The sequence below is a fragment of the Leguminivora glycinivorella genome, chromosome 23 (assembly GCF_023078275.1).
Source record: "Leguminivora glycinivorella isolate SPB_JAAS2020 chromosome 23, LegGlyc_1.1, whole genome shotgun sequence".
Classification (NCBI taxonomy): Eukaryota; Metazoa; Arthropoda; class Insecta; order Lepidoptera; family Tortricidae; genus Leguminivora; species Leguminivora glycinivorella.
The window spans coordinates 13,035,387-13,048,888 of NC_062993.1; the positions used below are offsets into that span (position 1 = coordinate 13,035,387).

The 13,502-nt window shown below is 36.4% G+C and overlaps 2 non-coding genes across 2 annotated transcripts; one reads left to right on the forward strand and one right to left on the reverse strand.

Annotated features, from left to right (window-relative positions):
- Positions 1 to 3,055: 3,055 nt before the first annotated feature.
- On the reverse strand, positions 3,056 to 3,129 carry Trnas-gga. Its single transcript has one exon. It is a non-coding gene; the product is annotated as a tRNA-Ser (tRNA).
- Positions 3,130 to 3,406: 277 nt separating this feature from the next.
- Trnas-gga lies at positions 3,407 to 3,480 on the forward strand. Its single transcript has one exon. It is a non-coding gene; the product is annotated as a tRNA-Ser (tRNA).
- Positions 3,481 to 13,502: the final 10,022 nt, after the last annotated feature.

Genomic DNA, 13,502 nt, shown 5'->3' on the forward strand with positions numbered 1-13,502 from the left:
GATTTGAAATGGAAATTTGTCCCTTTGTATTAGATGAACCCGGTAAATGGTTTACGAGAAACCTCTGTGTTATAAATTGGGATCAAAGATAGCCTGACCAGAAAGATATGACTACGCTACACGCCATCTTGCGGAATTTCATTAGAGAACTATTTTCTTCATAGTATTGTCCCAGATTTGTAAGTTCACATTTTTGACACATTTGTTTTGAAGTATGTTGCGATGTGGCTAACGCCGTCGCGTCTCATACTTCCATATCGATAAGGTTTGATTTCGTATGCGTCGCATCGCCGTCGCGCGACCATCGCGCGACCGTCGCCCACGCAAGCCACGGCGTAGACGTTTGCCAGATCTAACGATTAATTTCGAATTGGTTGAATCGATTTGGCCATATGTACAAGGAGGTGCTTAAACAAATATACGATTTCTATCAACTTAGTGAAATGTCATTTGAATCGAAATGACAGATTCTGCAACAGCACTAGTTTAAATAAAAATGAATGGTAAATGAAATAATAAGTAAATCCTGGGTGATAAATGAATATCGTAAAATACTCACTAACGAAGATCCGCAAAAATGTAACATAATGTTAGATTATGTTTCAAGTAAGCGAAATATTGTTTGTAAGCACTTGATTTTTTTTTATATTATTACAGGATTTTATTTAAAATTTCATTAGGTTGCGCGAGTTTACGTTTTGTGGACGCTGTCATATGTCAAAAAGAGGTTCTACAAATATGGAACAATATATTGAACTGTCATCCTATATATAATACATCAGAATAACAGAGCCCTCTTGACAAAAGTCATATATTTATGGTCAATTTGGCACGTAGGTTCCTTATAAATAAGGTGTACCTAGAGGAACACTAAGAAAGGATTTTTCAAAATTCACCTCCTAAGGGGGTGAAATGGGAGTCCAAAGTTTGTATGGGAAAACAGAATTAGATTATAGCATATTATAGCACTTATTACATAGAAATCTATTACTTATTACATAAAGTATGGAAACAATGTATAGTACCTACTTTTTCAAATTTTCAATTTTAATAAGAGTTATGCATTAGGGTAATTCCAGATGACTGGAATGCTCGGATAATTCCGAAAGGGGAATCTTGATATGATGGAAATAATGGTGATTTTCAGAATCACGATAATGCACCTTACAAGCATTGAAATATTCGTATGAATTATAGAAATCGGCAAAATTTTTCCAATTTTAAAAATGAGGACTGATTTTTATGTTTTTAACCCATTTACTTTGTCTTAAAAGTCATGAAACGTCCCAATACAAAGTCTTAATCGGGGATAAGCATTACGCAACCAGCCATCAAAGCAGCCCCAGATTAAGGGACCGGGCCGCAATTGAACAGCCCTGCGATCGGGATAACCTAGTTATCTTTCTGAGCTTTCAGATTAGCCTTTTAATGGCTGCGGGTAATTAGATTTTTAAAATAGGATACCCTATCTTAAGGTTACTTTGATTAAGTAGAATTCAAAAAACGTATCTAAGTTTCTAAAGTTGTTTTTGCCTTGTTTTGTGTTACTGATAGTAAAATCTTTAAAGTACTTATATTATTTAGACGACCGGTCTGGCCTAGTTCGTAGTGACCCTGCCTGCTACACCGCAGTCCCGGGTTCGAATCCGGTCGTCTGGGTACCCAAAACACAAGCCTTCCTGAGCTTACCGGCGTTACTCAGTCAATCTATGTAAGAATGTCCTATAAAATTTATTTATTTATATTTTTATATTTTAAAACATAGGCTTGTAATTTTCCGAACCCGTACGTATATTATTATCTCAGAAGTAAAGTGAAGGGAAGGTGCTCAAATACAGGTAGGTAATGTACATTAAAGTGCAGTACTATACTGCCGTCTCAAGGAGAAAAACCATAACTGACATTTTTTATGATATGAAATTGAGTTATTGACACCCTTGACATCAGGAAGAGAAATGTGATTTTTCTATCTAGTCGCTGTAGCGATATCTCTAATCAATCACGATTTAGACAAGCATAACTGCATTCTATTTGCACCTTCTAAGTGACGAACTATCCAGCAAGACGATCTACACCGCATTTATAAAAACTTTCTTTATAAAGAGTTAAAAACCGGTTAACTAAATACACCCGACGTAAAACTTAGTAATTAGGGAAAACTGGGCCAAAATGAGGTTCGGGGCAAAATAGAAATGTGCTTATTATACGTAAGTTACTGCCTATGGTATACGTGTTGCCCAGGTTTCCCCTACTTGTGGACCTTTCTAGGCCACAAGATAATACCTAGATTACCCGACCCTCCTAAATTGCCCCCAAACTTAGGTATTACAAACTTTGTCCGAAAAAGGACTGATTTAAAAAATACAGTCGCACCATTACGACTTTTAGTATGTAGGAACTTGAATCTTTTGGGAATTAACTATCTTTAAGCTTCTTTACATCTCACATTGGCTTGAAGTTTGTTATTTGTTAATATGGCGAATATGGGTAATTCCGACCACATGAAAAGGTCACCTGGTTTAGAAAATAACCTATATTAAATTATTATGAACTGAATGAAAAATGGCTTTTATACAATCGGCCCAATTCAGTGTAATTTTTTTTATTAAAAATATCTAAAATCTTTCCATGTTGGTCTTTAAATAGAAAAAAAAAACTCTCGTGAATTTGGAAGGTCGTTTTAAGACGATACGATACAGGTCAATTCTCCATACAAACACTCTCGACTATTTCCTCCCTGGTTTTTTAAGATAGAGCAATGATTTTTTCAACACAAATTATTATTATTTTTATCTGTGTCGGACCGTTTTGATTTTTTTACTATTTTTATTTTAAAAGACGCTAGAGCCAATCAAAAATTTCTAAAAACTGCCTATGGCTTAAAAAAAGGTGTGAATAAGGTGTGGTACTCAAGATCGGTAACAATTAGCCAAAAAATCTAAACGGTCCGTCACAGATTATTTCCATGTTAGTCAGATTCTCAAATTTCGTTCCGTTTAAATAAGTTTTGAAGGAGGAAACAGTTTTATATTAAAGGAAAAAATGGAAAAATTTACGCTTCCGGCGGGACTTGAACCCGCACCATTTTTGCAATCCGTGCAATGCTCTTACCAATTGAGCTACGGAAGCCACGCCGGACCTCGCAAATCCTTCCATGCCTTTCCTTTTTGTACACACGTTTTTTTCCTTTAATATAAAAATGTTTAGAATCGTTAGCAGACGTTTCTGCTTAATAAAAATTAATTTAGTATGGGTTAGCACATTGTTACTGGTGAATTCTCAATATAACTTGAGACTCCAGTGCCGTTACAAGATGTAATAGTCTGTCGGTAGATGGCGCTAGACGTCACCCCAAGACGTGTGTACAAAAAGGAAAGGCATGGAAGGATTTGCGAGGTCCGGCGTGGCTTCCGTAGCTCAATTGGTAAGAGCATTGCACGGATTGCAAAAATGGTGCGGGTTCAAGTCCCGCCGGAAGCGTAAATTTTTCCATTTTTTCCTTTAATATAAAAATGTTTAGAATCGTTAGCAGACGTTTCTGCTTAATAAAAATTAATTTTGGAGGAAACAGTGTTCTTAATGGACATTTTTTTTTTGATAAATCTACTTAGTTAATAACACTAGTATATTTAACTGAAATTCCCAAATTGAAAGGGGGACTCCTTTCCATTTTAGCATTTTCGCTACCGTATCGTCTTAAACTGCGATTACTTAATAATAAGTAAGTATTTAAACAAATAAACACAGATCTTATACATTACCTTAAATTAGATTCGTAGCCAAAGGTTATTTTTAGAGTTTATAAGACAATCGTTCAACAATGAGTAATTTTGAAGTGTTATTATTTTTAATAATAAATGAATAACCCACATGAGTCTAATTTCGCTTCTTGGAGAACCCCACAAAGAGAGATTTTTTTAATCTTACCTGAAATCGGACTTTGCTGTGCTTATTAGAAATGTACTAAGCTGTATAATAGTGCTGATTGATGTATACGACACATAACATACAGTAGGCTCTCAAAATTAAGCTATAATAACTAATAACAAATATATAAATAAATAAATAAATAAATATAGGGCATTCTTACACAGATTGACTGAGGCCCACGGTAAGTTCAAAAAGGCTTGTGTTGTGGGTACTCAGACAACGATGTATATAATATAATATATAAATACATACATAGAAAACATCCATGACTCAGGAACAAATATCTGTGCCCATCGCACAAATAAATGCCCTTACCGGGATTCGAACCCGGGACCGCGGCGTAGCAGGCAGGGTCACTACCGATTGCGCCAGACCGGTCGTCAAAACACCAAAAATACCATCAAAATCAAATAACATCAAAAATATAGACATACATACTGTTCAGTTGCGGGGCTGCGATCCTCGTTCTGGGTCGTATCTGGTCCAACAAGTCTCCATTGCCGTCCAGCGGGGTAATGCAGCGGGAATAATGAGGACTTCAGGAGGTTCATATGCGCATTGTAATATGCCTACTTGTTGTATATGTTTTAGTAACGTTTATGACATACCTGATTTGTATTAATGACCCTTTTGACATCAATTATAACATAAATAAACTCACGCTTATATGCCCAAAAGTGGTAGGCAGAGTATATGAAACTGCTCAAGTTTTAGTGCCATTAGGAATTTAGGGGTTGATTGTGACATTCCTAGCCTATAATTGCCTCCATCAGAAGCCTCATAGGGATAACACCATAATAATTATGTTAGCCCATTTTCTATGTATATAAGTATTTGTATATTATATAATTATATCGTTGTCTGAGTACCCATGACACAAGCCTTCTTGAGCTTACCGTGGGACTCAGTCAATCTGTGTAAGAATGTGCTATAATATTTATTTATTTTTATTTATTTATTCTACAGTGGACTTCTACAATACGTATGGAAGTAAATGTGTAGGGGCATTCCACGAGAATTTCGCTTACGACATGCAATTATTCTAATACTTTTAAAGACGCTAAGAAAGCCAAGTTGTGTCTAACAACCTTTCATGACTTGGTTAACCAATTGGCAGTATGTTCTCGAGATTTACGGATTTGATTGATATAACTGTCATACAAAACAAAAGCATGTCATAAGCGACTTTCTCGTGGAATGCCCCTGTAGTGAAAATAAAAGATAAATAATTACAATTTAAGACCAAAAACTGCAAAACAATGACTCCGTGGTTAAGTGCGTTCTTTTATTTGATTATTCTAGTTTTTGCACTTCAAATAATAAATCTTTCTGTATTTAACATCCTCAGCTAATAAGTTTCTTTTGTGTGTCTACCTACTGGTATCCAACCAGCTATTTTGTCGCAAACGTCGGTCGCTACTCGAGCTAACGAAGGAAATGATTACTAGCAGCCATAACAGACAGATAAGCCTTCAGAAAAAATGTGCTCATTATAATAATGATACAGCTGAAGATATGGGTTCCAAATTAACACGAATATATAAATATATAAATCAAATTATTTTATTGAATATTTTTTGATTTGTTCTTTTTTACAAGTAGTCACACTACTATATATAAATTATAAATTGAAATAGATATCATACACGAAAGAAAAAACGGCAAGGCCCACTGGTGGCCGAGCCGGGAAACGAACCCGGGTCTTCAGCTTACGCGGCTAACGTCGTTACCACTAGACCACCCGCCCGCCGTGCTCGCTCGCTCGTTCCCGGCTTGGCCACGTGGGCCTTGTCGTTTTTTCTTTCGTGTATGATATCTATTTCAATTTATAATTTAATATTACGTGTTAAATAAAATTTATTTATATGAGAAAATGTAGGTAGGTACAATGTCGAAATTAAGTCTAAGCATAAGTAAAGTCAACCAATTGGAACCCTGGGCCACTGTAGAACTATGTCACAGTGACGTTATAAATCAGATTGTGAGAAATCTCTTACTGATTGTCATTCTAACATGGTTGTAGAGTGGCCTAGGGTTCCAATTGGTTGACTGTACAAGGTACAAAATAAATAGCTACGTGAAATCTTAAATAGGCTCTTGAGGCATTTTAGCAAGAACGTTAGCGGTATGTCATTATGGATGTGTGTGAGGCGGTCGCCAGTCTTTGGCCACAAGTTATGTCAACCAGAAACTTCGCGATTATTCTAGAATTTCTGCAAGATTTGTACGCTTCGGAACCCCTTGGACCTAGAGAGTTTGTACTCTTTTCAATCACACAACTCATCCCAGTTGAAAAATGCTATAATCTAAACCTAAATTTAAGTGATAAATAGTATGTTGCATATGAAATGGCGCTTGTTTTAAACCACAAAGTACAATTTAAGTATATTTGGAAATCCTGAAACCTGTCGGGTTGGATCAAAATGCCGTCGGCGTTCAACTTAAGCCAAGTTATTACCGAAATAACTCGTCAAAGTCGCTTTGATCTGTTTAGATCCAGTTATTCTTTTGTTTTTAGACAAATAATTTCACGTTGTAAACAATTTTGAGGATGAAGCATGACAGACACTTATTAAAACTTGTGGTTTTCGCAAATAAATTAGACGCTTTTATAATCGGCCTCGTGGAAAAAGATGTCAACATATCTACCAAGATTCTCTATAAAATCTTTTATTTTAGAAAGTTTAGAAGCTAGAAAAAGCAACGCTTTTCCTCTCGATCATATAGAACCATTTATAAAGTGTATTTGTCAGCGAAAATCATACGATAAATATAATAAATGTTTTAAATAAAATATTCGCAAAATAGAATAAAATATAAATATAATAAAGATAATCCAAAAGTTACAAATAATTTAGAAAGAAAAAGATTACACCTCAGCCCCTTACCACACCATCACTTACTTTTTACATACAATCATACATACAATCACGCCTGTATCCCATGAAGGGGTAGGCAGAGCACATGAAACTACTCAAGTTTCAGTACCACTCTTGGCAAATAAGGGGTTGAAAGAAAACGAAACTGTGAAATTAAAGTGACAGGTTGCCAGCCTCTCGCCTACGCCACAATTTAACCCATATCCCTCAGTCGCCTTACTTTTTATGATATTTTTGAGACAAAAAAATATACATCAATCCAGACAAAACGTAAACGCTGTCACCAGTGTCACTATCGGACACGTAAGTAACAAAAAAACAATAGGAAAACCAAAATCACAAAAACCGCGAAACAAAGTTTAAGTCTTAAAAAATCCCAAAAAAAAAACTTTCCGTGGCTGCCGTCGAAATTCATGAATATTCAGAAAACTTCAAGATCCGTCTTCGGATCAATTTTGACCGCGCCAATTGACTTTGATAACCTAATTTCATTTTAATTAGAAATTCAAATTGACCAACCACCGGGTGAAGTTTTGGAGAGAAATTTTCACGGTGTATAATTTTATGAATTTTAAAATGGAAGTAGCTCGTATTCAATCTTTGGTTAGTTAGGGAGACAGAGGTAAGATGGATCCTCGTGGTAGGGTAGGGCAAAAAAGATGCTGTTGTGCGACTGTGCGTGTACCATATTGAGTAATTAGAAATAATTTAAGTCGCCATTTAGGTAAATTAAGTACGTGGTTAGTGAAAAAAAAAATGCTCCCTGTTCGTTTTGGGTGTGCGTAAAACATTTTAATCATGTATTCGCGATATACATATCTTCAAGTAAGTGGGATTTTTTTCACAATTTTATCAAGCTGGAAGCATAATTTCTTCAACATCATAATTTTCAATATATTTTACACAGTCACACATCCCACAAGTTATTTTCTTAGGTATGTTGTATCGTCTTATCCCGGTCTTCCATATAAGTACGACATAATTATAATTATTTTACCTCTATTTTCATGTTATTTTTTGTATTTCATCAATGAAGAACAGTTATTTCTTTTACAAGGGGGCGAAGTTGTTGTTTAACCGCACGTGCCAATATTGATACCCGAGCAAGCGAAAGATTCCAATATTGAACCGCGAGCGTAGCGAGTCGTTCACAAAGTGGAAACTTGAGCGTTGCAAGGGTTCAAGGCCCGAAGGGTAAACAAACTATGCCACCTGGTGAAACACAAAATTTCTCACCACACCAACACTAACAAAATACTGACTATAAAACATCACACAACATCAAATCCATCAATTTATTCAAAATCTATGATTCAAAATCATCATTTGTAGGTAAAATCTACCAGCCAGCTTAAGACAGCAAGTTAAAATTTATATGAAATTACTTTGCTCTCTTGTGGATAAAATGCAATTTTACTATCTGTTTTCGAATAGCAAAGAGAGCCTTTATCAGTGGTGTGGTGAAAAATAATTTATCTCTCTTAGTTTACATACATTCTTCGTAACATTTTGACGACAAAAAAGATTTATGATTTTTGCAGTAAAAACTTCCAACATTTGAAAATGATTGTTTAATATACGTTATCATAATTATATTTTTAATTAAAAGTCATAACTAATATTTGTAAGAACGTATAAATCTGATAAAGAAGTAACATTGTCGACAGAATCAAAACTTTACATTTGCAACAATGATATGACGTACATTGGTAATTTTGTTGAACACCAGTTATTTACTAAAAATACCAACGCTGATGTTTATTTAAATGAGGACTTTACTTACCATTTATATTAGTTTTATATGTAAGTACACACTTCTGTTGAATAGTTTGTCCGCTTAAGTAATAGGCACGATTGTAACATTTGTAACATCATATTCTTGCAAGTAGGATTTTTTCTACGGTTCATGAGAGGCTTGGTCCGCTTTGGCATCGCAATCCAAGATTTGGCTTAGGCTTGTTACGGCACCTTCAAACAGCAATAATTTGACCTTATTGAGATAAGCCCCGTTTGATAACAATGATTTCCTTCATTGAAAAGCTATGACTAGCATTTAATACATCTAAATAAAATGCATAATAAATTCTGAAAAACTTGGTATGGGTTCAAATCTCCAGATGAAAAGTCGTGCGTTTATCCCGTTTGGCCATTCTGATTGTAATATTGCCTGGATTACGCCTGTATCCCATAAAGGGGTAGGCAGAACACATGAAACTACTAAAGCTTCAGTGCCACTCTTGGCAAATAAGGGGTTGAAAGAAAACGAAACTGTGACATTGCAGTGACAGGTTGCCAGCCTCTCGCCTACGCCACAATTTAACCCATATCCCATAGTCGCCTTCTACGACACCCACGGGAAGAAAGGGGGTGGTGAAATTCTTAACCCGTCACCACACAGGCATTATTTTTATAATTATATTAATTCAAGAAAATATTTTATAATATTGTTTTAACAAAAAATATCGTAAAGCACAATGTTGCTTAGACTGATAGAGTATAATATATAACTTGAAGTATGTTACAGTATGGCAGATACAGGAAGGCAGCATAAAAATAACGAAACCTTGTGGACTAGCCGGACCGCAAATGAGGAGGCCAGCTAACACATCTATGGTAAACATGTCAAGTAGAACACTAACAAAACAATACCAAAAACATAATTATTTTAAACAAGCCTAGGGCACAAGCTGCCGGTGATCAGGGCTGCACAGTAAGAAACGGACTTTATGCGCCTTGTTCAGGACACCGCCTTCTGCATCTGACCCTTAATCCAACCACCTAACAAATCTCTGAAGATGCTGGTCACATTTTATTGCTATCCTTTTTTTCTTTATTTTACAGAATCTTTAATTATTTTTATACACGGTGTAACATGAGAAAATCGAATAACTTTAACAGCGTATTTCTCATCAGTGATGTCATCATATTAGAAGAGTATAATGTCATTTTTTTTTCTGGATTTCGCCTACTTTCAGAGTTGTAAACATTTAAGAAAATAACAATTACTTATTATTTCTCTGAACAAAACGCATTTTGATGGCGGCGATGCCGTTATCGGACTTAATCTAACTATCCTCGTTGATCGATGTCAAAATATAACTAATGACTTATTGAAATGAAAAAAAAAATGTTAAAAAAAAGTATTTTTTTTAGAAAAAGAAATATTTTCAGTGTCAGTTTTACGGAAAACATTTACTTTTTATGTGGCATCACATCCAAAAATACAAAAAAAAAAAAAAACTTATTATTAGCCTGTTGTAATGTCCCACTGCTGGGCAAAGGGCCAAAGGCCTCCCCCCGCTTCCTGCACTCAACCCTGTCATGTGCGTAATTCATTAATTACCGGGCACCCTGTAGTGTTGTGGCTTTATTTTTTTTTTCATTTTCAGTATAATGAAACTCGGAGAAATTTATACACAAATTACACAGGACCTTTTATGTAAGTCAGTTAAATAGTTTGAGAATTTTAACGCATCTCTTGTAGACATTACGAAATCATACGAAAAATATAATATCTTTTTCATATGCAATGCAATATCGTGCAAGTGTAATATGTTGTTGCACAGGTTTTTCTGAAACCAGAGATGTTTTCTATACACGGTGTAATATAAGGAAACCGAACAACTTTAACAGTGCATTCCTGATCACATTTCAACACTAAATGTTCTACAAACTCTTCTGGGTTTCATCTAGTTTCAAAGTTATTACCATTTAAAAAATCAACTTCTTATTAATATTTCTAAGTACAAAATGCTTTGCCTGTGATGAATTGATGATGCAAAATAAAAAATTAGGTTGATGCAAAAAAAAGATGGTGAATTTTCCTAAAACTTATATACCTAACTATCCTGTTTATGCTGTTATGTTGGTAGTTTTTTTAATACTACCCTACATCGGTGGCAAACAAGCATGCAAGCAAGCAAGGTCCGTCTGATGGAAAGCAGTCACCGTAACCTATGGACGCCTGCAACTCAAGGAGTGTCACATGCGCGTTGCTAACCCCTTAGAAATTTGTACACTCCCTTTTGCTGTGTTAAATAAGTTTTCGTATAAATCCTAATATTTAATTGTAATTTATTAGGTTGGATGCAAGGAGACAAGCTCAAAAACATGCGAAAAGAGAGAAAGATGCTATCACAATTCCAACTACTACCACCAAAAAATATTTTGAAAATGATTGTGACTATATTTTATACTATTGCCTGAAAGGATTTCAGTAAGTACTGAAATATTATACAATTCAATTCAATATTTTATTGATAAAACTATAATTTTACACGTCATAATAAAAACAATACATCATCATTGGCCACGTCATCTATTGCAGATGGTTGTTGCAGCGTCTAGTAAGTTATGTGTTGTGTGTAGGTGATTGCAACGTCTTCGGTGGCTAAAGAGACCTATACCAGAGCGGCATCTTCTACCACAGCGATCGCAGACATGATCAGAGTTCAGAGGAGGGGGTCTGGCAGCGCATAGTTTTTTTCTGCTTGAGGCTTTCTAACCAATCCTCGTCATGCTTGTCTACCCCCGCTTTAAGATCACGGCGCCACTCTGGTCTCATGTCGGCCTTAGATTCCCAAACGTGAGGTTGAATATTAAAGCAGATCAGGTCCATCTTGCAGCAATCCTTGAATCTAAGCTTAGGGCGTCCAACTGGCCTCTTGGCATTTGCAACTTGACTCAGCATGACTTGACGCGGAAGTCTGGTATGATCCATTCTATGCCCATGACCAAATAAAAACAATACAATACAATAATTATTGGTACATGCGTTACAGTTCTTACACATTACTAATCTATTGTTAATCTGTGTGTCCACCAGTGTCATGCAAGGCTTGTTTACCCTTAAATTTGGAAGAATTCGTTCAACGAATAGTAGGCAGCGGAGACTAGGTGTTTTTTAAGTTTAACATGGTTTATTTTATCTGGTGTCAGTCAGGGTTCCATACTCGGTCCCCTCTTGTTCGGGCTGATGGTTAACGACTTGGAGACAGTTGTAAAGAACGCAAAATGTCTGTTGTACGCTGACGACCTGAAGTTGATCTATGGGGTGAAAAATAGTGCAGATTGTATTTCCCTGAAGGAGGACATTGACTCCGTGATGCGGTGGAGTGTTGAAAATAAACTGCTCTTCAACGTAGCCAAATGCTGTGTATGCTCATTCAGCCGAACTGCAACACCTATACGCGCGCCTTATACCCTTGGACTGGACAGGATTGACAGGGTAGCCTCTGTGAAGGATCTTGGCATTGTCTTTGACTCACGGTTGACATTCAACGATTATATACGTGAGCTAGCTCGTGGCTGTTTTCAAAGATTGGGCTTTGTGATCCACAATGTTAAGGAGTTTGGAGATGTTGGGGCCATAAAGCTTGTGTTCAACTCACTGGTCAGAAGCAAGTTGGAGACCTCGTCAATTGTGTGGATCCCCTATGAGTCGACTTACGTCTTACTTCTAGAGAAGATCCAAAAGGCTTTTCTCAGATTTATTTACAAGAAAGTCTATGGCTATTACACGTTTCTATACCCGACCAAGTTCTTGCTGGGAGCGCTCGGTTACAATTCTCTGGAGGTAAGGCGTAACTGCAATCTGTTACCATTTGTCGGATGCTGCGGGGTGAATCAGACTGCCCAGATCTAGTGAATTGCGTGCTCAGACTGTATGTGCCTGATATTCCCAGAATTAATCTGGATTGCGATTTGTTTGCAGGGAGATGGAAGACAGTGTATCTTGAGTGTCTGAGGTATTGTGAGGCGATGGATGATAGGCCTTCCACGGTCGGTGTATGATATTGTAAAATAATTGTATGTGTCGTTGTAATATATTATATTTTAATGTATATTTTTTGTCCATGTTAGTTTATTCGGTGTATTGGTGTTTTATGCTGTAATGCCGTGTAAACTTATTAAATAAATAAATAACATATAATTTAGACACGTGTTCTTGTCCTGTATTTGACAACTCACGTCCTGCCCTACGTGGAGCTCGGCCTTCCGCATTCCTTTATCGACTCAGGGCCACCCAAGGAACAACTGTGCCAAGTCTCAGTGCTTAATCATAAAATGCAGGGTTCCCATACAAGACATAGCAATGGGCTCCCCAGTATCCTTATTCATAAACGTTAGTTAAAGTTATCAAGCCGATAAAGTTCGTTTGTCCCTTTCCGACGTATTGGGTGGGATAGGGTGGTGGGATAAGGGACAAACGAACTTTATCGGCTTGGTAACTTTAGTAAACGTTTACGACCTTATGGTTTATGTTTTTTGTTCTCTGTTAAAATACCTCGTCAAGAGACGCTTCGGGCTTTTGAATCTTTGTGCCTACTACCTAGGTTGTAGGTACTTTACTTATTTTATACATTACCTACCTAGCGAGTACCGACCCGCCTGACAAACAGACAGACGGACAGACAGTGGGAAGCGACTTTATTTTTTACTGTGTATTGATGCAACTCGTTCAATACTGACATAATATAAGCGATATATGTAGAAAGTATGTTATTTTACTTAGGTATTTGATTTAAACTAGAGATGGGCCGAATACGGACTTTGTCGAACACGAATATTCGGCCGAACATTCGGTTCAGCTGTTACCGAACCGAACATTCGGCCGAATATTCGGTTCCACCATATTTTAAATCCTGGCTTGGAGTTAAAAACTTTTCAATGATTGGTAATGGGTACTAAGGC